Below are 22,981 nucleotides of genomic sequence, written 5' to 3'. Positions count from 1 at the left end.
AAAATGACGAATGTCCACTAGTTTAAAAGCAGAACATACTCAAATCAATCTGGCAAGTTTAATGGCACCAGGGACCTACTCCTACTGCAGCTCGGAGCACCAAGAAGACCACCACCACCTCCACCACTACCACCACCATCACCACGGAAGCAGCACAGGAGAAGGGAGCAGACATACCGCCAGAGGATTACCGTCATTGACCTCAGGGAGGAGGATGTAATTGCCCATTACAGGCTCAAGAGGGAGTCCGTTGTCCGCCTCCTGCACCAGATTCCACCAAGGCTGCAGCCAACATTGCTGCATTGCACCAACATCCCTCTGCAGGCCAAGCTACTGGCTGTCCTACACATGCTGGCGTCTGAAACGTTCAAACCCACCACAGCCAGAGTGGCTGAAGAATCCCAGCCATCCTTTTCAGCATTCCTCCCCTACATCCTTGATGCCATCATAAGCCTCTCACCCCAGTACCTCATCTTCCCCAACACAATGCAGAAACAACAGGAAAACAAGCAAGGCTTTTATGCCATTGATAGATTTCCACATTTGTTGGGGCAATGGGCTGCATACATGTGTAACTTGTGCCTTCAGTGGCTTCATCAGACCTGCACCGCAATAGGAAGCACACACTTTCCATGAATGTGCAGGCAATCATGTACCATCTGGGCCTCTCAATCAATGTCCTCGCAAAGTACCCTGGCAGTGCTCATGATTCCTTCATCTTCCGTCATTCCACCATCAGTGAGCGTTTCCTGAATGGGACATATGGGAATGGCCTACTGGTTGGTAAGTACTTCTGAAGCACATGACAGACCTCATGACAGTCAAATATGTTGGAATACGTTGACATATGAGTGTTGGGTTGAATGAGGTACTGCATACGTAGTAGGTGTGGGCCGACATAATTGAACCATACTATATGGCATATGCTCAACACAATCCTACAAGTCACACATGTTGAAACTGCCTACGCCACTGTGTGCCACATGTACAAATGAACTGCGCTGCTGGAGTATCACTGTTCAACCCATCTCAATGAGGTAATGAAAAGTCAGCCTTCATGGCCTCACAGATATACAGGGAGGCAAGCCAGAGCAAGGTGTAGCATTCACTCATCCTACGTCAAAGATGTGTTTCATGGGCCTTGCTGTAGCTTTTCCATGCAAAACCAATAAAGATCCCACACATTTCCACATATCTCAGGATCAGGGACCCTGGGACTGTTTGTAAATAGTGCCACTCCCTTTATCCCCCAAACCCAACTCCCTGTCAAACATCCTACCCATTTTCCCATAGTAGATGTACTATTTACTCTTGCCCTCTCTCCTTTCAAACCCAAATCCACCCCTACTAAAAGCAAAACTACACCTTCCACACCACAACCCACCCCTAACACATCCGAACCCACCCCTTCTAAAACAGAAACCACCCCTACTAAAACCAAAAGTACCCCTCCCAATAGTAAATCCCCCTCCCAAACTGAAGACCATCCTTTCCAAAACACCCCCAAGTAAGATCTTTGAGGTGCCTGGTCTGCCCACTAGATGCGCCTTTCCTTGCAAGAGAATTAGGAGGCAAGCTTTGTGCCACCACACAGCAGTGCAAAGTACTTTGTTGGAACTTTATGGACTACCTTTTGGCTTTTAAATTATATTAAGATACTCATCTCATTGGAATATATCCATAAATTTGATTTCACCAAGTTAGTCATGGCATTAATTCCCCTTTGCAATTGTTTGATTCCTAGCAATGTTTCTGACTAAAATCATTTCTTTAATGTCTACTTTGTTAAGTGCATACACTGGTTAACATTGTATGTGATGGTCATTTAAATTTAGGTGCAGACATTCATCATAGTAATGGCCCGTTGCACCAACTAATTGATGTTTAAACATTTTTGAGGATGTGTTACTACATGTGTGTTTGTTTCACCTTGATTACTGATCAATATGAGCACATATGCATTATTCCTTATACATATTGAGACTATTGAAACTTGATAAAGTGCAGGACTTGCACTAGATAAGGGGAAATGTTACATAGATGTATATGTTGAATACCTCAAATTTGGGACTGACATTGATTTTACTGGTACTTTACAAGGTAAAGGTTACACCTTGTCTAGTGCAATTTCTACATCATGTTATATTGCACTTATCCCAGTTCATCATCAAGCAGCAACAGCGGCAGGACTTGGAAGATCGGGTCCATGAAAGAAAAGGAAGTGTGAAAATGTGAATAGGTAACCTGTATGGTGACTTTTTGATTTTTTATTTGATATCTTTTTTTGTACAAATGACAAATGTTTTTCAAGGCAGCTTGCACCAAATTTATAATGTGATCATACAGGTGTGTTTCTTTAAATGCCTTAAACATCAACATTACAGACATATGCATTGTGCATTGGTATGCTATTGTGTGTAAGGGAGAGAGTGCAGTGCAAATGTTAACAGACAAGTCAAAAGGTAACAGGTAATAGTGGAGCTTACTTACCATCGATTCCACCCACAACGGCGTTGATTTTGTCCTTCGTCAAGTTGCGGCAGGACTTGGAAGATTGGGTCCGTGATGGAAGAGGAAGTGTGAAAGTGTGAAAAGGTGAGTTTCTGCCTTATATCCTAATCCGCCAACTCAGATGTGGAGGTTTTACCGCCATAGTCATGTTGGAGGGAAGGCACATCGTAATTGGCCCAGTGGACAAACTAGTGGTCCTCACTCAAACAGCCGCTTATGCCTATTGCGCAGTCGATGTGTGAACAAACCTGGTGGAGTCGGTGGCACTCCGACGGTCTTACGTCCATCGAACTGCCAGCATCTATATAGAGTGGGTGGACTGCCTAGTAGGTAGGTGGAGAAACCGTTGAAAAAGCGGCAACGGGACCAGGTCCGCCAAGATCTAAATCAAGCCCTCAGTTTTGGTGTGTTATCGGCTGCAGAACTTTCTCAAGACATCATTCGATGTGTCATATAGTCAGTTGTGATTGCATTCAATCAGAGCAATCACATTGATTTTCAGAACTACATTGAAGGAGCATGAAACAGCTCTCACTCAAGTATGCTGTTTACTGACTGATGCAGATCTAAATTTGAATGCAGACAAGTGAAAGTTCCACAAGACAAAGTAAAAATTCTTTGGCCATATCTTTTCAGATGTGGGTATGACAACGGATCCTGCCAAAGTACAAGTCCTGTCAAATGCTGACCCCCCCACAAGATGTTTCTATGATACTTTAATTTCTTGGCAAGGCCAGTTACTGTTCAAGATACATACAAGACTTTGCTACCATAAGTGCACCCTTACGAGAGTTAACAAAGAAAAATGTTTCATTCAAGTCGACACAAGAATGTGAGAGAAGTTTCAAGAAAATCAAACAAGCCATTGTAACTGCTACTGAAATGGCCTATTGTAATCCAACGCTTCATGCAGAGGTTGTTATTGATGCTTGCCCAGTCGGTTTAGGCGTGATCCTGGGACAGAACAGCAGACACCGCCATGCTCTACTGCATATTATGGGATATGCCAGTAGAAGTTTGTCCCAGACAGAACATGCTTACTCGCAACCTGATAAAGAAAGTTTGGCCATGGTGTGGGCTTGTGAACATTCCCATGTATTCTTGTATGGAAAGCCATTTACATTGGTAACTGATCATCAAGCTTTATGGACCATCTTTGGCAATCCAAAAGCCAAGATAACTCCTCGCATTGAAGGGTGGGGACTACGATTATAAGAGTATGATTATACTATTGCTCACGATCCAGGGAAGGATCAAAACCCTTCCGACTACTTTTCCAAAGTACCTCTACAATGTCAAGGTACTCCATCCAAGTTGGCTGAAGCAGATATTAATTGCACTGTAAGGTCAAATACACCAGCTGCTATATCATTAGCCCAGATCATCCCTTCCACGAGCCATAATAGTGAAATGATGAGTGTTAGAAATGGGGGTCTCTAGTTGGCAATGGCTGGTGCCACTGTCCAAATAGGGACCCTCCTTCCTAAGTCAGGGCAAGTGGGCTACCCCCTTTGACAACCCCTGCTTAACCCTGTGGTAACGTAGCACGAGCAGTTAGGCCTAGATCAGAGGCAGTGTGTGAAGCATTTATGACCATGCACAATACGGCAGTAACAACACCACAAAAGGTCACAACTCAAGTAGGTATAGAAAAATAATATCTTTATCTAAGGTTTAACTCAAGAGTCTCAAAGCATTTTAACAAGCTACAATGCAAGTAAACCAGTAGGGACTCAAAAAGGCAATAACGTATTCACCAGACGTGACACTGACTGAGTTCAAGGCCGGGGCCTACGCGACCCGTTGCGCACCAGATACCTGCAGTTGATATGGGACACAGCACACAGCTTCCTGAAGAAGCGGATACAGTGACAGGCGGACTCCCAGTGACCACAAGTCTTGGCTGCAGGGGTCCGCAGCGTGCCCCCACAATGATTCGGGCACTCGGGACAGGTGGGCTCTCAGCGGCAGCAGCACGCGGCTGCGGCGGCCCAGGCTGGTGGTGGTGATGACTCTTGTCTTGCAGCTCCGTGGTGGGCTCGCAGCAGCTCTCTCTTAGCTGCGGCGGCCCACGAGATGATAGCGACAATCCTCGACAATGGTGAACAAGATGCGGGCACACAGCGGCGGCAGCTCTCCCTTAGCTGCGTCGGCCCACAGGACAAATCACGATGAGGCAACGTTGGCGAAGGTGCGCACGCTCAGAGGCAGCAGTTCTCTCTTAGTTGCGGCGGCCCACAGGACAGATTTCAATGAAGCAAAGTTGGCAAAAGTGGGGGCACTCCGCGGCAGCAGCTCTCTCTTAGCTGCAGCGGCCCACAGGACGAATCACGATGATGCAAAGTTGGCAAAGGTGCGGGCATTCAGCGACAGCAGCTCTCTCTTAGCTGCGGTGGCACACAGGACAGATCACAATTATGCAAAGTTGGCAAAGGTGCGGGTACTCAACGGCAGCAGCTCTCTCTTAGCTGCGGCGGCCCACAGGACGAATCATGATGATCTCGACCAGGCTGGCACAACGGTGGGCACTCAGCGGCTACAGCTCTCTCTTAGCTGCAGTCGCCCACACAGATTTAGCGAAGGTTCCGGAGTTTCAAATTCAGGCAGGCTCTCAGGGGTGGCAGCTCTCTCTTAGCTGAGGCGGCCAACACAGATTCAGCGAAGGTTCCCAGTCCGCGTTCCTCACAGTAGAACTAGAGTCTCCGGATTGCTTGACGGAGGCCTCACCTGCAAGCAGAATTCCTCGCACAGGAATTCCGAAGGCTGACGGGATGAAGTCTAATGTCCCTGAGACTTCAGCAGGAGGCACTCTTGATTCAGGTCCTCAGGTAGTTTCTTCAGCAAGCTTGGTGAAAGTTTCAAAAGTCCTTTCCTCTGTTCACCCAGACAGAGTTTCGTCTTGACATCCAGAAGGAACACACTTGGACAAAGTTCCAGCGCAGCGTTTTATACCTAAAAAGTCTTTGTTCTTTAAAGCCACAAATCACTAAATTCAGTCAGAACCAGTTCGGTGGGGTCAGGGAGCAGTTGGTTTATGATGCGACAGCCTGCCCTTTCAGAATGCGGGCGTCTGCTATCAGACGCCCAGTGGGGCGGTGGAGCCATCATTCACCTTGCCAGGCACGGCCGTGCTCAGATCAAAGAGTCACCCCTCCCCATGCTCTAAATACCGATCTCTCTCTCCAGCCAGGTCTGACCCAGCTGGCCCTGCTGCTCCAAAACCAGACGGCCAATTCACATACTAGCAAAGCCTACAGGAAAGCTCAGGCAAGAAAATACTGTGTTTCCAGAAGAGCCCTTTTCGAACATGGGATATATAAATGGTTCTTACTAAAAGGAGTATCTCGATATCCTGATCATAAACATATCAAACTCGAAGTTCCTATCAGGTTCTGGGGGTCAGATAGGATTATAGAAGGTAATCGTTAACCTGCCCATTCTGGCTTATGAGAACGGATAGCTTCACAATAGTAACAGTTAAATGGAGGGTAACTCGCTATTAGAACATGCTACACAGACCTAGGCATTATGGTTATCCTAATTCATACAGTCATCTTTATACGGGGAGCATTTGCGCTGTGGCACTGAATAGCAGTGGCACGGCGCCCAGAGCATCTAAATCCAGCCAACATAAAAGATAGGAAACGAAAAGAGGAAGGGACACCCACGCCAATGATGCCAGGTCTAATACTGAAGTTGAAGGATATAATTACAAATCAGTCATGGAATTGACACGCTCAACCTAACCAGTAATGGTGAAAACCAAAAGTACAAAAATGTTAAAGATGAACTGTCTATAAATCAGGAAGGAGTTAAACTGCAAGGGTTGAGAATCCTAATTCCGGAGAGTTTGAGACAGAAAATAATTAAAGTTGCTCACTAAGGACCTTGTGGTATTGTTGCCAACAAGAGAGCCCTCCGAAACCGAGTTTGGTTTCCATATTTAGATGAGAGAGTTGAAATGGAACTCAAGGTTTGTCATCTATGTAGCTGCCTTTCTACAAACAATGCTCAACATACTCTTACCATGTCAGAACTCCATAAGCATGCATAGGAGAGAATAGCCATTGAGTTATTTGGTCCACTCGATAATGGACATCATCTGATGAAAATTGTGGATGAGCACCCATTTTCCATTAACAGAAGAGCTCTAATCTACAACTCATGAGAGAGTCATTGAGAGACTTGACAGCATTTTTGTAACATGGGCCATTCCATACCTTTTGAAGGCTGAGAATGGTTCACCATTCAACAGTTGAGAATTCAAGGATTTCCTGGAGCATCTTTACATAAGGCATAAGAAAAGTACACCTTTATGGCCAACAGGCTCATTGAGCGTTTTATGAGTACGCTAAAGAAAGCAGTACAGCATGCAACTCTTGAGAGGCTTAGTTTAAAAACAGTCTCCTGCACAAGCCAATCATTCAACACCTCACTTGACCACAGCCAAAAGTCGCGCAACTTTGATGTTTGTAAGAGGAATGACAATCAAGTCATGTCAATGGACCAACAAAAGAGAAGGAAGTGAGAAAAGAACTCAGATGAAGAACTTGATTAAGAAGGAAAAGATGAAAGCCTATGCCGACAAGATGCAACATACAAAGAACATTGATTTTAAGACAGGAGATACAGTGATCACCCGACAACTGCGAAGGAGAAAATCTGATGCCCATATGATGCTTCACCTTTCCGGGGGCTGAGAAAAAAGGGGGGTCCCAAAACGCGTTTTCCCCATGCATTTTCCCAAAGGACCTTTAGTCCGAGCTACAGCCCGAACGGCTGAACAGAATTACTTGAAATTGGGCAGAGAGGTAGTCCTAAGGTCAGGGATGTGCCTTTTGCAGGTCTGGTGTAAATCTGTTCAGTAGGTCCTGAGAAAATAGCATTCAAAACAATATATATATCTGTAAGCGCGCTCCGTGCGCTTACGGTAAGCTTACCGTACGCGTACGGTGCCGTGCGCGAGCTCAATTCTGATTGGTGGTTACATGACTGTAAACATTCGAATCGGTCGAAATCAGAAAGTATCGGCCGCCATTTTCTGTCTCTCGCACTGAAAAACAAAGGTTGATAACATGAAAAGGGGGCAACAAAGAGAGTTGCAGACCCCCTAGCGTTCGTCAGGGGGTTCACGAAGGGCCAAAAAGTATAAAAAATACATTTAATAATTTTAAAAAAAAATCGCGGAGTGCGCGTACGGTAAAAAAAAAAAAAGAATTAACAATCACATTTAATATATAAATCTAAGGACCCCCAACGGAGAAAAAAACAATTGATATTTTGTAAAAAATGGCGAGGCGTGCACGGTACGAAATGCGCAACGTGGGCGCTCGGTGCGCGAAGCGCACTGGGTGCCCACAGCGCGCACCGTGCGTGCAAAAATTAAAAATAAATACATAACTTAGCATTTAAAAAACCGTACAAATTCACTGAAAAAACCATAGGTTTCACACACGTTATAGTTAGGAATTAGCATTTAAAAAACCTTGCAAATTCACTTAAAAAACCATAGGTTTCACACAAGTTATAGTTAGCTGTACATTTCACTCGTAAAAAACCAATGAAATTCCACGTTATAGTTAGATCAGGTAACTATAACTTGCGCGACCGCAATGCACAATGTGTCATTTCAGATGTCATCATTGATGTCATGAGTGATGTCACTGACCATGTTATAAGTGATGTAATATGTGACGTCATCAGCAGTTTATTGTGGGCGCGCAAGTTATAGTTACCTGATCTAACTATAACGTGGAATTTCATTGGTTTTTTACGAGTGAAATGTACAGCTAACTATAACTTGTGTGAAACCTATGGTTTTTTAAGTGAATATATATATATATATATATATTGCCAAACGTAAAGGAAACAAAAGAACAGAAGTTTCCATGAGTCCCCTGATCTATGCAGGAATGTTTATTCAAACAGCAGAAAAGGACGACGCGTTTTGACCATGTCCATGGTCTTGATCACATGACCTCCTCCTCCATTCGACCTATACCTAAAGGTACGTACATGTCACATGTGAGTATAGACATAAAGAAAAGTGTACATTGCGTTCGTGTTAGACATAGTGAATAAAAAAACATAAATCAACAATATTGTCAATACATGTGTGGGGATGGCTTAAGTGTTTCAGAAATACATGTGGTGATTATTTGATGCACATTGTGTATGCATCATGTTGTGTTAGGGTCAATGGTGTTTCTTGCTGTATCTTTATCTTCGGTGCCCAACTGTATATATAAAATATCTGATGATTTGTAAAAAATTGTAACGTTTTTTAACAAGGGGGATGTAGTGTCTTGCGCTATTTTATGATGGAACCCTTTTGGCACATAACGGACTCAGTAGATCTATGACATAGGTGTCAGAGCGCAATGCCATGAAAGCTTGTTTTAGAATGTTGAGTTCACATTTATACAGTAGAATAAAGACGTGTAATACTAAGCTCCGTCTGTGGTGTAGTCATTGGTGGATACCCAGGCTAGGAAGACGCTACACTGGGCAGTGACGCAGGACCCTTCCAGGTCAAACCCTAACCAACAAAAGCCTAGGAAAATCCTGTTATATGTTAAGGTGTACTCAGGCAAAGAACACATCCAAAACATTGTCCTTAATAAAAAGTCTCTTGAAGTTAGCAATATAACCTTTATTATACGCTTAGACATATTTCGAGCTACTGAGGAGAGACAATGGAAGTTGGGGAAGTGCATTCAAGGGTTACAGATGAGTCCAAACGTTCAAATGAGATTTTCACTAAAAGTAATGTGGCAGAATAAAATGAGTAATTTCAGGAGTGTTGAAGAGAGGACACTTTTATCCAAGAGATTAAAAAATAGATTATAGTCTCACGTGAAGTCTTTTCTTGTCTATTAGAGTGAAATTATTTTGAGATTAAAATAGGTTTACACTATTCAGCCCTAAATATGATTGTAAGGAAGGTCTGAAGGTCACTTACTAAACTATTTTTCAGTACTAATAGAAAGCCCGAGAGATGCAAGCAGGCACTCCACTAATGTCATAACAATTAGGGAGGGTTCACAAGAGTGGGGGGGAAGCACATAGGTGACACATGGGTAAAGAGAAGAAATCTAGAAAAATGATGTCCTCAAATACTATAGGGATTTACCAGAACAAGTATTCCATTGGAAATTCAATCTGCTTAATGATGTTACATTGCTGTCCTAGACAGTTAGTGGTCTGAGATCCAAAATGAAACAGCGGACGGTTATGGATTATATTAAAGAGTCTAAAACATATGTAATCTAGTTCCAAGAGACACACTTATCCTGAAAGGAAAGTACAGCAATATTTAAGAGGGAGTGGTTGGTAAAACAGATAGCAATATATGTCAGGCATCAGTGGTTATAGTAGTCAGACAATCTCTTAGTACTGAGGTCTAACAGTCAGACATAGGTACTCTGGGAAATGGGTAATAGTCCAAATTAAATATCATAGAGGCCTCTATGTCTGTGTGAATTATTATGCTCCTAACCATTACAAAGTGGCCCTATAAACTCATTAGTCATTCATCTTCGTAAATGTAAAGGGCATTTTATTACAGGGGATTTCAAACAGCTTGTTGGACATTAAACCAGACAGGTCAACATTTAGACCAATACTAAATGCTCCAGGGATGCAGATGCAAATACTATATATAATGCAGAATCTGAAAGTTAAGGAAATATGGCGAGAGAATCTGGGAGAATAGAAACATTATACCATTCATGGAAGTAAATATGGTCACTTTTCAAGGCTTGATTGTTTTCAAAAAAATAATTCACTATGCAGCTACCCCATTAGAGTCACACATAGCCTTATTCATATCTCATACTACACCAATAAAAATACTATTTCAGCAGACATGCAAAAAATGGACCTTGGACCACCAGTCAATTTATGAGGATAGTAATGTCAATCAATTTAGGTCAAGAACATGATATTTTTTTAATCTCAATTGAGGATGCCAAGCTTGAGCTGACACACAACAAGCCATTGGGGATAAGAGTGAGATTATACAGGCAGATGTCTAATTTACTACCCAATTTGACAGGTTGGAGCAACTATGTAAAGATTTTGATACAGCACAACAGGAAAACAGGATAAGGTTGGAGGAGAGAATAAGAATGAAGTGGGAAGCCAGTAATATCAAACATTTCACATAGGGGGAAAAAGAGGAGCCATCCTTGCCAGGAAAGTGAGGGCTGATCTAGTCAGGAACAGTGGCAAAGAACTGGACCGTATTCTAAATATACATGCTACAACTTACTCAAAACATATAGGACACTTCTTACAATTATTATTGCTCTAAGTATCTTGATGATTTCACAGTATGTACATGTATGTGTCAGTCCTGGTTAAAGAGACAAAACATACCATCCCTCCCTGAAGAAAACTTAAAATATTTAAACTTCCCCCACAAAGTAGAGAAACAGCCAGGAGGAAGCTTAACAGGGGGAAAGTGGCCTGCCACAATGGTATTCCCTTGAAAGGTATAAAAGGAGGTATTAGAAACCTTAGGCCCAGTTCTAAAAGGGATTTTGAATTTGATCCTGGTTAAAGCACAGACCATCCCTGATTCATGGAATGCAGCAAGAATTACTCTTAACCTGAAACCTAATAAAGTCCCTAAAAAGGGAAGTCTTATAGACCCATCTCGCTTCTTAATAGCAATTACAAAATCTTTTTGGACAAGGTGATTGAGTGGCTTGGTGGATCTATTGATCCACAAAGTTCAAAAGTGTTTTATTCAAGATCTGACCCATCTGTTGATTGGCTCTATTGACCTTGCATTCAAAATCCATGCTTGCTTGCAACCATTACTTTATATGTTGCAAAAGCTTTCAACATAGTCAACTGAACATATTTGTGGGAGGCTCGCCAACTGCACTGGATAAAAGGGAATTTTGCTACAACGTTACAGCATTGTAATTAATGTAGCAAAATTATTGTCGTTGATATTGTGTGAGGCAATATTTTGACCATTCTCTGCTTATTCAAAGGTAACAATATTTTTGGTTCCGATATGTTTGTTGACCACCACCAATGGTGGCAGTCCGTCTGACAACGTAATGAAGGCCTATATTCTTAACAACGATATTTGTTTTTCTCGATATTGTATATATTGTTTAGGGCACCCAACGCAAGCATCCTAGTTAATGGGAATCTAGCATCAAGTTTGAAAATGGGGAGGGGGACTTGTCAAGCCTGCCCATTGACACTCTTAGTATCCAACTTATACTCATTAGCTCAAGCAATTATGCTACAGGAGGAGATTATTCCCTATAAAAGCAGCTGTATGAGTACACTTTATGTGGATGTATTAATATATACCACAGACTTGGAAAGATCATTGTTTCTAAATAAATCAAATATCCAGCACAGCATCAACCTTTCTTGTGCCATGCTGCGCTGCATTTAGGGGAAAATATAGTGCAGAGGCCTTTCTATAAAGGTTGGACTGCAATGGAGCACCTGTACAGTGTGCACTGTCTTGCAAAAGATTTGATCTGGGAGCATACTCTTGCATTACTATTTCCTATGCATGGACAATTGGAGGAAGGTCTAGGGCATCGGATTTATGCGGTGCATTGCAGCATACAGGCAATCCATCAGCTTGTAGGGAAAATCAATGCATCTCTCCTTGTCTAGGCCTGCTTTCACAAGGGGTTATCTTTTGATGCAAAGTCCAGTCAGGCTATTTCAGTTGATCAGGGTTTGCATCAAAACCGAAAGGATGTTTATGTTGATCTACCCACAGAAACAAGCCCTTGAAGCAAAGCCGTGGAAAATGGATTTGGTGCTGTGAAAAGAGCCTTTCTACAGGGCAAAACACCATTTCAGCTGGAAAGTTAATCACAACTGTCGCTTAGTGTCGCAAGTGCAAACCATTTGTAAATCTGGTTCCAGATGTCTATCATATGCATACCAAGTTTCTGGAGACATGCACAAATACAGCTTACAGGTTGATCCTGTTGAACATGGTTCATTGACACAATATCGATGCACACAATACTGATATAAAAAAATATCAGAAATGAAATATCATTAACAAAAATATCACTTCCCTATACTTAACTAATAAAACCACAAATATCAAGAAAACAAATATCGCTGTTAAGAATAACGTTATTTACTTATACTGAAAACAAAAATATTGGAACCCAAAATATTGTTACCTTTTAATAAACATTGAAATAGTCAAAATCATCGGCCGACACAATGTTGACTACAGTAATTTCACCAAAATAATTACATTATCATTACTAAACATAAAAAGAATGACTTTTTACTCTAAACAAAACATTAAAATAAACATTTAGCAATATATACACATGATTTAACTATAAAAAAACTGTATCTTACAAACATTTTGTACAATATTAATAAATATATATACAATAAAATGCAAAAGTATGAAACTACATATTAAGGGCCCTATTACGATGTCGGGCAGAGTTTCCTCTGCCCAACATTGATCGTCTCGGTCAAGGGACCGAACGGCACCTTGTCGGCGGTCCTGACCAACTAATTAGGATGCAACCGAACAGTGTTTGGTCGCATTCCTATACTTTACAATGGGAGTATGCATTCCGGCTACCAACAACTCCGAATGGAGCAATCCGTAACTCAAATTGCACCTAAACTTAGCAAACAAACCAAAAGAATGAACGACATGCTACATTTTAAAATAAAACAGTTCATAAACAACAAAGGAGTAGATTGCTGAGAAATAATAGCTAAAAGCATATTATAAAACAAATACTAACCTACAAAACTCCAAAAAAGTATAACATAATCCTAACCAACATTACACATTATTATTTATATAAATATTAAACATATTTTATTAGATCAGTCAAAACATAAAATAAAAATCCAATTATAAATAAGACTGATATAATAAAGTATTTATATAGTTTAACGGCAATCCCCATTGTACTCCATATCCATGGCACATATGGACATGGACTTCAACGTTCTGGTGCTTGTTTTTAAATTTTATTTGCTCATTACATGTCACAACACGTTTCGGCCACCAAAATGGCCTTGATCACCAACAGAAGCTCTCCGGCATCATTCTTATTAAAAAAAATCTCTCAACCCCATGTGAATAGGCAACTAATAGGCACTAAAAATAGACTATGTCTGTAGATTTTCATATTTAGGAAGACAGACTTCACACTTCTTTCTTCCAAGAAAGTTGGTACTAAAATATTAAGCAATTACATATTCCATTTCACATAATACAACATTTGACTATAATATAACTAATTCATATGAATGGTTATTACATACTTAATAAAAAAAACTTTCACATAGTTTTCACTCCTTATTTACGGAACCCAAATGTTTTTAAGTTTGAATAAGCTTAATGTGCTGAAATAATCCATGTATAAATACAGTGGAATAGCATTTTTAAAATAGCATTTGAAAAACATCACTCTGTTACTATATGTTTGTAAATATGTAAAGTATGGTCTCAATTAAATATTTTTTAATCATATTTGATAACAGCTTATCTTCAAAGCACAAATGCTTCTTGTACTATAAAATACACTTAGTGTTCTTGACTTCTCACCTTTAATAAATTAACCTCGCTAATCTCTTCAGCTGCCTATATGTGTTAAAAAAGTACTAAATCTTAGAAAGTGCAATGTGCTATCAAAGTGCCTAAGTGCAAATACAGTGCATTCTATCCGAGGGAAAATATATTGCAGCAGAGGTATTATAAGCTATTAGAACGTTGAAATGTGGAGCACTCCATTGAAGACAATGGAGTGCTCCGTGCTTCAACGGGCCGGTAAAGGCCCGCAAAGCAACATTTCAATGTTTTCACAAAGGCCACTCGGAGCTCGAGGGGATTTAAATCCCCTCGGGCTTCGAGATGCCTTTTTCTTATTTGTTAGAACATTCTGCCCTCTAGTGGCAGAAATTAGAGTAGGATCGGAAGAATAATAGAGCTTTGGACGGAGTAGAAGACGGCAAAGTTGATGGAGGTCGGCGGACGTTGACAGTGCGACGGAAACAGTGGTAGCGTGAGTATGAATCTGTGTGGTGTGTTAGATTGCGGTGATGACTTAATTGTGTGATGTCTTGCGGAGTTGGAATGCTAGTTGAGTGATTGTGGGTTTATCGGTTTACTGGTCTGGACACGTGCGGATCAGGAAGTTTGGTAAGCGGACTAAAGAGAGGTCCAAGATCCCGGGATAGTTTTGTATTTCTAATTGTCTGATCAAAAGTGTGGGTGTCGTGAAGCAACATCGACGATCCATTTGTGACAGGGAACTTTGTGTGCATGCAGGAGTAAATCGGGGTAGAAAGCCTCAGGTACGGGGGTGGACTATGGCGCTTGAGTGATCAACCCAGGTCGGGGTCACAGCGGATGAATGTTCTTGTGAGCGTGTTCTATCGATCTTTTAGTAGACAGACAATTATTTGTTTTGTGTAACTGTAAGGTATTGTGGCTGTGTAGGAGCAATTACTTGGTTTAATAACTTTAAGATATACAGTTACTGGTAGTGTGAATGTGCGAGCGAGTGTTGAAATTGTAAAGGCAAGTGAGCTGCTGCAAGGACTGAGCAGTGACATCAGTGTGCGCTGCGCTGGGATAGGTCGGTTGGTGTAACACCGCGCTGGTATTGGTCGAAGTTCGTCCGAAGTCCAATATTGACATTTGGGTTGGAAATAATTGATTTTCATAATGAGATGTTTTAAGGTGTTGCGAGATTTGTGTAGAAGCAACACAAGGGTGATGACTCGAATAGGAGAAGAGGAGCCGCCAGAGGACACCCCGGCACATTATATGGCAACAAATGTAGGATTACATACTATAGTGAGGTCGCAAAATTGGCACAAGATTACAGAGAAACAGGGTGATTTTTCTTTCCCTCGCTATGGGTCAGTCCGAATGGAGGTGATGTATCAGCTGAGGGGAGTGCTGTCTTCTCTGAAACCTCCGCCTTGACCAACACAATTTGAGGCATTAGATGCATGGATGAGAGCATCAATAGGAAAGAAAAGAGAAGCTTCGCAGGGAAGAATGAAGAAAGCAATGAAGGCATATCATGACGCACAGTTAAAGAGGTGGAGAGTAGACACCATAGAAGGAGAACGATTGTATCCATTTAGGCAATTAGAAGGAGTGGCTGGAGGAAAAAGTAAGACAGAAGAGGACAGTGATACAGATGACAGTTTTCTTGATAGACTGCTAGCAGAACGTCCTCCACCTTGTGACTCTAGGTCAGAGCCGGAACAGATACCGCAAATAGAGGAAATGTCAGGAGTGGGACGAATGGGTTCAGAGGATCAGACCACTGGAGTAAGACGGAAGATTTCAGTGGGAACACGATTTCCAGGAGGGTCCGGAGGCATAGGGTATTCAGCTACTGATCCAGAAGACAGTGCATGTAATATGCGGTTGTCAGAAGCTCTTTCAGTACCCGTTACTATCAGACCGGTGGTTTCGATATATAACCCTAGAGAGAGAATAAGAGGACATCACCAGCAGACAGGAGAAAGGGAAGATACTATATCTGGGGAAGTCTTACAATGAGTGGAACGGGCATGGTTCAGATACCAGTGGAAGCTAGTACCCCACTGCCAGCTACGCCGGTTTCCATCAAGGATGGATAGTAGGTCAGAGCGAAGGCGAACAGGAGCTTTGGGAAATTCTAGATCAGACATCAGAATTTGTGTTCCACCGGTGAGGGAGTCAATGATACAGAATGAAGAAAGAGAGATGAGATGAGAAGCACCTAGAGTAGCACCGTTGGGGCCACATTTTGTGTGTCCAGGGAAACATTGGAAAAGTCGAAGCTAGGAGAGAGAAAGTCACCCAGTTGTGAGAATGGAAGACATTGGGGGTCCAAGGAGAACACAAAGTTGCGACAGGGAGGAATTGGGAAGTGAAAGAGACCAGAAGATGATACAGGGTGCATTGAAGGCACCGCTGTTAGATGTGGTGCGATGAAAAGCAGAAATCGATGAGGTAATTGAAGGGAATCTACCATTAGAAAGAACTGATACTTATGACCCAAGCGAATTGCTATTCGTAGCTAAGGACATCACCAGAAATGTGAAGAGAGGTCATGATGCCTTGTCACAATTGGCCTGAAGGTATGAGGTGGATTTGACAAAGACTAAAATGATGCAGGGAACCTGCCGATTGAATTACACAGATAAGGAATAGGAAGAGAAGCAAATGATAGGATTAAAGGCACACATCAGGGAACTGGTGATAGGGATGCGAGGTTGGAAAGAATTAGAAAAATGGGAAGAAAGGTGGGCCAAAAAGAAAAGCACCAGGAATAGTGTAGCGAATACTCCACCTCCGGGTGAGGGTCACTGCATGTCATTTTTGTTATAAAATAGGGCACTGGAAACGTGAGTGTCGATTGAACCCAGCAAATCAAATACAGAATGAAGAAGAGGGACAGATGTCCGTGACTTTAAACATCGTGACTAGACCTAGGTCCATGTATGAGAGAGGATTTGAGCCGCAAATGCAAGTACCTCAAGCTCCAAGAATACCTATGAATAATCAGGTGTATCATCAGATGCTCTACTTTGAAATTCAAGACTGATTTGACCAAACTCAAGATCTTCAGGAGTGTCGGAGGGGGGTGCAAGGAGATAGCACTTTGGGTGCGGCCTTAGCAGTGGATCAGAGTGGACTGTTTGTAGATGCCAAAGTGAATGGACATCTTGTTACCTTTTTATTAGACACTGGAGCTGCGCGCTCCACAGTAAGAACAGAAGTGGTTCCAAATGTATCTCTTTCAGGAGAATCGATCCATGTGGTAGGAGTTTCTAACCAGAGAATGACTAACCCATTGACAAACAAGTTACCTGTGAGAATAGGACCATTCCAAGATAGACACCAATTTGTGGTGTGCAATTCAAGCCCAGTCTGTCTCTTGGGGCGAGATCGTTTGTGTAAGCTAAATTGTACTATATCTTGCACTCCAAGAGGTGTGGAGTTGCAAACCTGTGATGACGATGCAGATTTTAAAATGGCCAATATGAACGTGTGCGCAGAAATATTCATGGTACTCACGGCAGAGGAGTTGTCACATGACTTGAGAGATTCAGTCTCTCTGAAGGTGTGGGATTTTACAGGAGAAGAAATAGGATTGATTCGAGGGGTTGGACCTCTAAGGATACAGATTAAACCAAATGCTGAATTTCCACGTTCCCCGCAGTATAAATTGTCTCCAGAAACTGTGGCTGGAATAAGACCTGTGATTGAGTCTATGATTACACAAGGCATTCTTACAGAGATAAGAGGAAGTCCCTGTAACTCACCCATTATGGGAATGCAGAAGCCTAGTGGCAAGTAGAGAATAGTGCAGGATTTGCGCAGGGTCAATGAAATCGTGATCCCATGTTGTCCTGTGGTACCGAATCCAGCTGTTATATTATTTCAGATACCATGTGAGGCAGAATGGTTTACAGTCATGGATTTATGCCAGGCATTTTTCTCCATACAATTACATGAACACAGACAGTTTTTATTTTCATTTCGGATGCACGTTCGTGTGTTAACGTGGTGTTGTATCCTTCAAGGGTATACAGAAAGCCCCTCTATATTTAGCCAGTGTCTGAAAAAGAATCTTGAAGGGCTGGTGATGCCTCTGAGGTCAGTCCTAGTGCAGTACATTGACGACCTTCTGGTCGCCTCTGAGACTGAAGATGCTTGCAGAATCGATACTGTGGCTTTCCTGAATCATTTGGCAGAGAATGGACACAAAGTGTCTCCAAACAAACTCCAACATTGTTTGACTGAAATTCAGTATCTGGGTCACCGGATTGAGAAGGGAAAATGAAGAGTGTCACCAGATCGCATTGAGGCGATTCTGCAAATGGGTACGCCGAAAACACAGAAAGAAGTCTGCATGTTTTTGGGAATGGTCGGCTATTGTCGACAGTGGATCCCAAATTTTTCCTTGCAAGCAAAGCCACTATTGAGATTGACTCGAAAGGACATTAGTGATCCGATACCATGGAATAACGATTGCTTGACAGCCTTCCACGAGCTGAGAGAGAGCCTATGTCGCGCTCCAGCACTGGGAATGCCAGATTATAACAAAGCATTTTCGCTCTTCTGTTGTGACAAGGAGGGATGTGCTTTAGCAGTCCTAGTACAGACACATGGAGGTGCCCGTAGACCAGTGGCATACTTTTCAGCTACATTAGATCCAGTAGCTTCTGCGTTGCATGGATGTCTCAAATCCGTTGCTGCAACAGGTGTCAGCATTGAGAGATGTGAAAGCATAGTGATGGGTCATCCACTTATTGTTTACATACTACATTCAGTAGAACTGTTAATGACAAGAACCAAGACACAGTATCTAACGAATAACAGACTTACAAAGTATGAGCAGGTTATATTGGCTTCTGAAAATGTTACATTGAGGCACTGTACTACCTTGAATCCTGCCACATTGTTACCTGCTCCGCAAGAGGGAGAAGAGGATTGTGAAGAGCATGACTGCTTAGACGTTACTGAGCTATCTACCAAACCCAGACCTGACATTGTTGATCAACCTCTGCCCGAATCTGATTTGATCCTTTTTGACGATTGTTCATGCTTAAGAGACAATGAAGGGTGTTTGAGAGCAGCATTTGCTGTGTGCACCATCCTATGGGTGGTAGAAGCTGCCTGCTGGAAAAGAGTATACTCTGCCCAGGTGGCCGAAATTATTGCTCTGATATGTGCTTGTACAATCTCGAATGGTGCCCGAGTGACTATCTGTACAGACAGCCAATATGGGTTTGGAGTAGTTCACGACTTTGGGCAGTTGTGGTCACAGAGGGAATTTTTGATATCTTCAGGGACCCCAATTCGTAATGGAGAATATGTACACCAATTGTTGGAGGCTTTGCAGAAGCCTAAAGAGATCGCAGTGGTTAAATGTGCAGCCCATGGGAGAGGAGAGGACTTTGTAACAAAGGGGAACAACTATGCCGATGAAGTGGCATGTTTTTGTGCTATACATGTTTGTGATTTCAATGGAGAATATGTAGGTGAGAGCCCAGAAGAGACCGAGCTCAGCATGATGTTAGCTGTAGCCGATACCTGGGATGAGGTGAAGCAGCTGCAGGATGAGGTCCCAGAGGAGGAAGCTGCATCATGGGTTAGAGCAGGCTGTGAGAAGAGAGAAGATGGCATTTGGGTGTCAACAGATAACAGAGCAGTACTACCCAAATGTTTACTGAGCCCTATGGCAAGGCAAATTCATGGAGCAGTTCATCTTGGGAGAGATGCCATGGTGCGAGTGTTTAGGCAAACGTGGTTTAACCCACGATTTCGTGTGAGTGCTGACGCAGTGTGTCACAGGTGTGTTACGTGTCAACAAATGAATGTTGGAAAGAGAACTGTGGTGGCGATGAGTCACAATGGAAGATCAGGAGGTCCTTTCAATAGGATACAATTAGCTTTATCGAGTTGCCGAGGTGCAATAGGTTGAGGTATGTTTTGGTGGTGGTGTGTATCTTTTCACGTTGGGTTGAGGCATATCCAACTAGATGAGGTGACAGTCTCACAGTGGCAAAACTGCTTTTAAGAGAACTGATACCGCGGTTTGGATTTCCGACCTCGGTGGAGACAGATAGAGGAACCCACTTCCATAATGAAATCATGAAGTTGTTGTGTACAGCTTTGAACATTGATCAGAGATTGCACTGTAGTTACAGGCGTGAGGCTTCTGGTCTTGTAGAGCAGATAAACGGTACAATCAAGATGAGGGTGTCGAAGGTGTGTTCGTCAACTTCACTGAAATGGTGAGATGCGCTGCCTCTGGTATTAATAAGTCTGCGTAGTACTACTGTTAGGAGGACATGGCTCTCTCCCCATTAGATACTGATGGGAAGAGCTATGTGATTGCCTACGGTGCCAGCTACAGCACTGATAAACATTGCAGATGATTTTGTAATAGATTATTGTAGGGGACTGGCTGATGTGGTTAATTCTGTGTCCCACCAGGTCGAGGCTGCGACTGCATCCACCTCGAGAGACCTGCTGCATGATCTTAACCCTGGTGACTGGGTGCTGGTCCGAAAGCACGTGAGGAAGAGCTGCCTTGATGCTCGCTGGTGAAGACCATATCAGGTGATTTTGGTCACAAGTACAGCTGTGAAGTGTGGAGGATTATCAAACTGGATTCACGCTTCGCATACTCGCCGAGTTCCTGAGCCTGTGGAGGAAACAACTCCCCTTGTCCCAATAAGAGCGACTGAGAATGCAATAGACAAGGAAGGAACAGGTCCGGTTGTGAGCATTCGTGATGAGGCTGAACAATCGACTGAGCAAGAAAGAAGAGATCAAACCGTTTCAGAGTTGAGTTCAGAAACTGACATAAGCGAAATTGCAGAAGTAAACTTTGAACCAGATGAGAGTGAGCGGCCTGCCGCAGAAGGATCAGATCAAGAAGAAAAGAGGGGAACAGGTGCAGAAGCAGAAAAGTGGCCGACAAGAAAAGAAAGGCTAAACATAAGGCTTGCATCTGAGAAAAATCTCGCTCCAATTCCTGAAACGTCCGAATCAGATCAGAGTGAAACCGAAGAGAGATCGGAGAGCCTAAGACAATCCAGAAGAGGGAGGGTACCGTCTCAAAAGTACGCATCTCCTGAGTGGACATATCTGGTTGCAGATGCAGAGAGTGAGGAATTCCAGGAGGTTGGGGACTGGCACAGTGAGTTACGGAGGGGACACCCTATCGATTGATATTCAGTTGCTGGTACCTGGAGTTGAGGCTTTCTGAGTTCTGACACTGACAGTCCCTGATCCACCAAGGCTGAGTGGTTTGCGATTTTTGATCCTTACCAGGTTGCTTTCTCTACTTTTGGTCGACAGCCCACTGCACAGGAACTGGGAGAAATTCATACAGAGATTCTGCAGCTTGTTCTTACTGTCCTTGGATCTAATATCATTAATGATGAACTATGAACTGTGAAATAAGAACTCATTAGGCTTTAGAAAGAAGATAACCTAGGCCCAAGTGGAAGAAGATTTTAAAATTAGGGAATTTCAGTAGAAGAAGAACTGAGGGCTAGGGCTGACTACATCTCTAAAATAGGTTTAGTGTTATTGGACTATATATTGCAACAATCAAATGGCAAAAGAACAATAAAGAGACATTGCAATTAACAGGATAAAGCAAAGAAAAGAAGAAAAGAGACTTTGTTGATTTCGTTTGTACATCAAGATACCAACAGTGGTTTAAAATGGAGTCTGACAATTTAGGATGCAAGAAGAAGTGCATAATTGGTACCCTTATTGTCGTGGTGCTTATTGTCATAACTGTGATGATTGTTTCAGCTTTAGTTGAATCTCAAAATGCCGCAGGGAAGGGGGAACAGGCAACACTTACACCACTTGTCTCAGATTCAGAAGGGGGTGGATCCGCAAAAGATAGAGAGATGATCAGGGAAACTAGTTGGATGTTACACGTCGATTTGTCAAAAGGTGATTTCACGCTAAATGCATATGATCGTTTGCTGTATGAGTATGTTGATACAATGGAAGCGAAAGACTGCTATGTGTGTATGCAACTGCCAGCATCAGTAGAGGAAGGCATTCAATACCATCATTTACCTGTGACATATGGCATCACATGTAGTGTATTGTTGAGCATGTTTTATAGTAAGGCACATTTTGAGTACTACTTCTCAAATTATGATGTGGTACTCTCAGAAGTTCCAGTGCTTAAGTACCTAAATAAATATGATTACTATAGGGAAGTAGAGAGGATGTCTAAGTATTTTGTGGCTACTATTATATTAGATACATCATATGCCCATAGACATAATTTGACCTGCATGTTATCTGACATCGAGAAGAAGTTTGTGGATCAAATAGAAGATCGTCATAGGCAAACTTTATTTAGATCAGACCCGAATCATAAAGTTATTCCATGGACCCAGGAAGAGTCAGATCATAAGTCAAAGTCAAATTCAGCTTTATTCGGTGCAAATAAAAACCACCATAAAAGCATATTATACAAGGAAAACAGTTCTACAATGCATCATGATTAAATTATTGAAAATGACAAAATGCAATTATAAAAACTAAAAAATAACAAAGACAAGGTAGTAATACATATAAAATACATAAGATACACAGTGCTGTTATAAAACAGCCATAGGAAGTTGAAGGGAAAAAGGATAATTCATTCTAATTTAAAGTGCTGGTGCTTATTAGTGCATAGAGAATACATAAAGTGCACGGTGCCACATCTTATCTATAGTCATCACTCATTTAAATAAGGGAAATTGAAAGCTTGTAAACGAGCTAAACAGAGAACAAAACATCCACGTATAAAGTGCTAATGGTCACAGGTGCATAAAGTTACATAAAGTCAAAGTGCTGTATCTTGTCAGGATGTATGGATGATTGACTTCCAGGACTAGGAGTCGTCATCCATATTTTCATATAACAATGCATCCAAGTGTGTATAATCTTTTC

General features: G+C 42.2%; 1 protein-coding gene across 1 annotated transcript in view; it reads right to left on the bottom strand.

Annotated features, from left to right (window-relative positions):
* The window catches only part of ABI3BP (ABI family member 3 binding protein), a 1,978,933-nt gene that overhangs the window by 1,044,944 nt on the left and 911,008 nt on the right, over positions 1 to 22,981 (bottom strand). The window lies entirely within an intron of this gene.

The sequence above is a fragment of the Triturus cristatus genome, chromosome 8 (genome assembly GCF_964204655.1).
Source record: "Triturus cristatus chromosome 8, aTriCri1.1, whole genome shotgun sequence".
NCBI lineage: Eukaryota > Metazoa > Chordata > Amphibia > Caudata > Salamandridae > Triturus > Triturus cristatus.
Note: the sequence above shows the minus strand (reverse complement) of the source record. Positions and strands in the feature narration are given on the sequence as shown.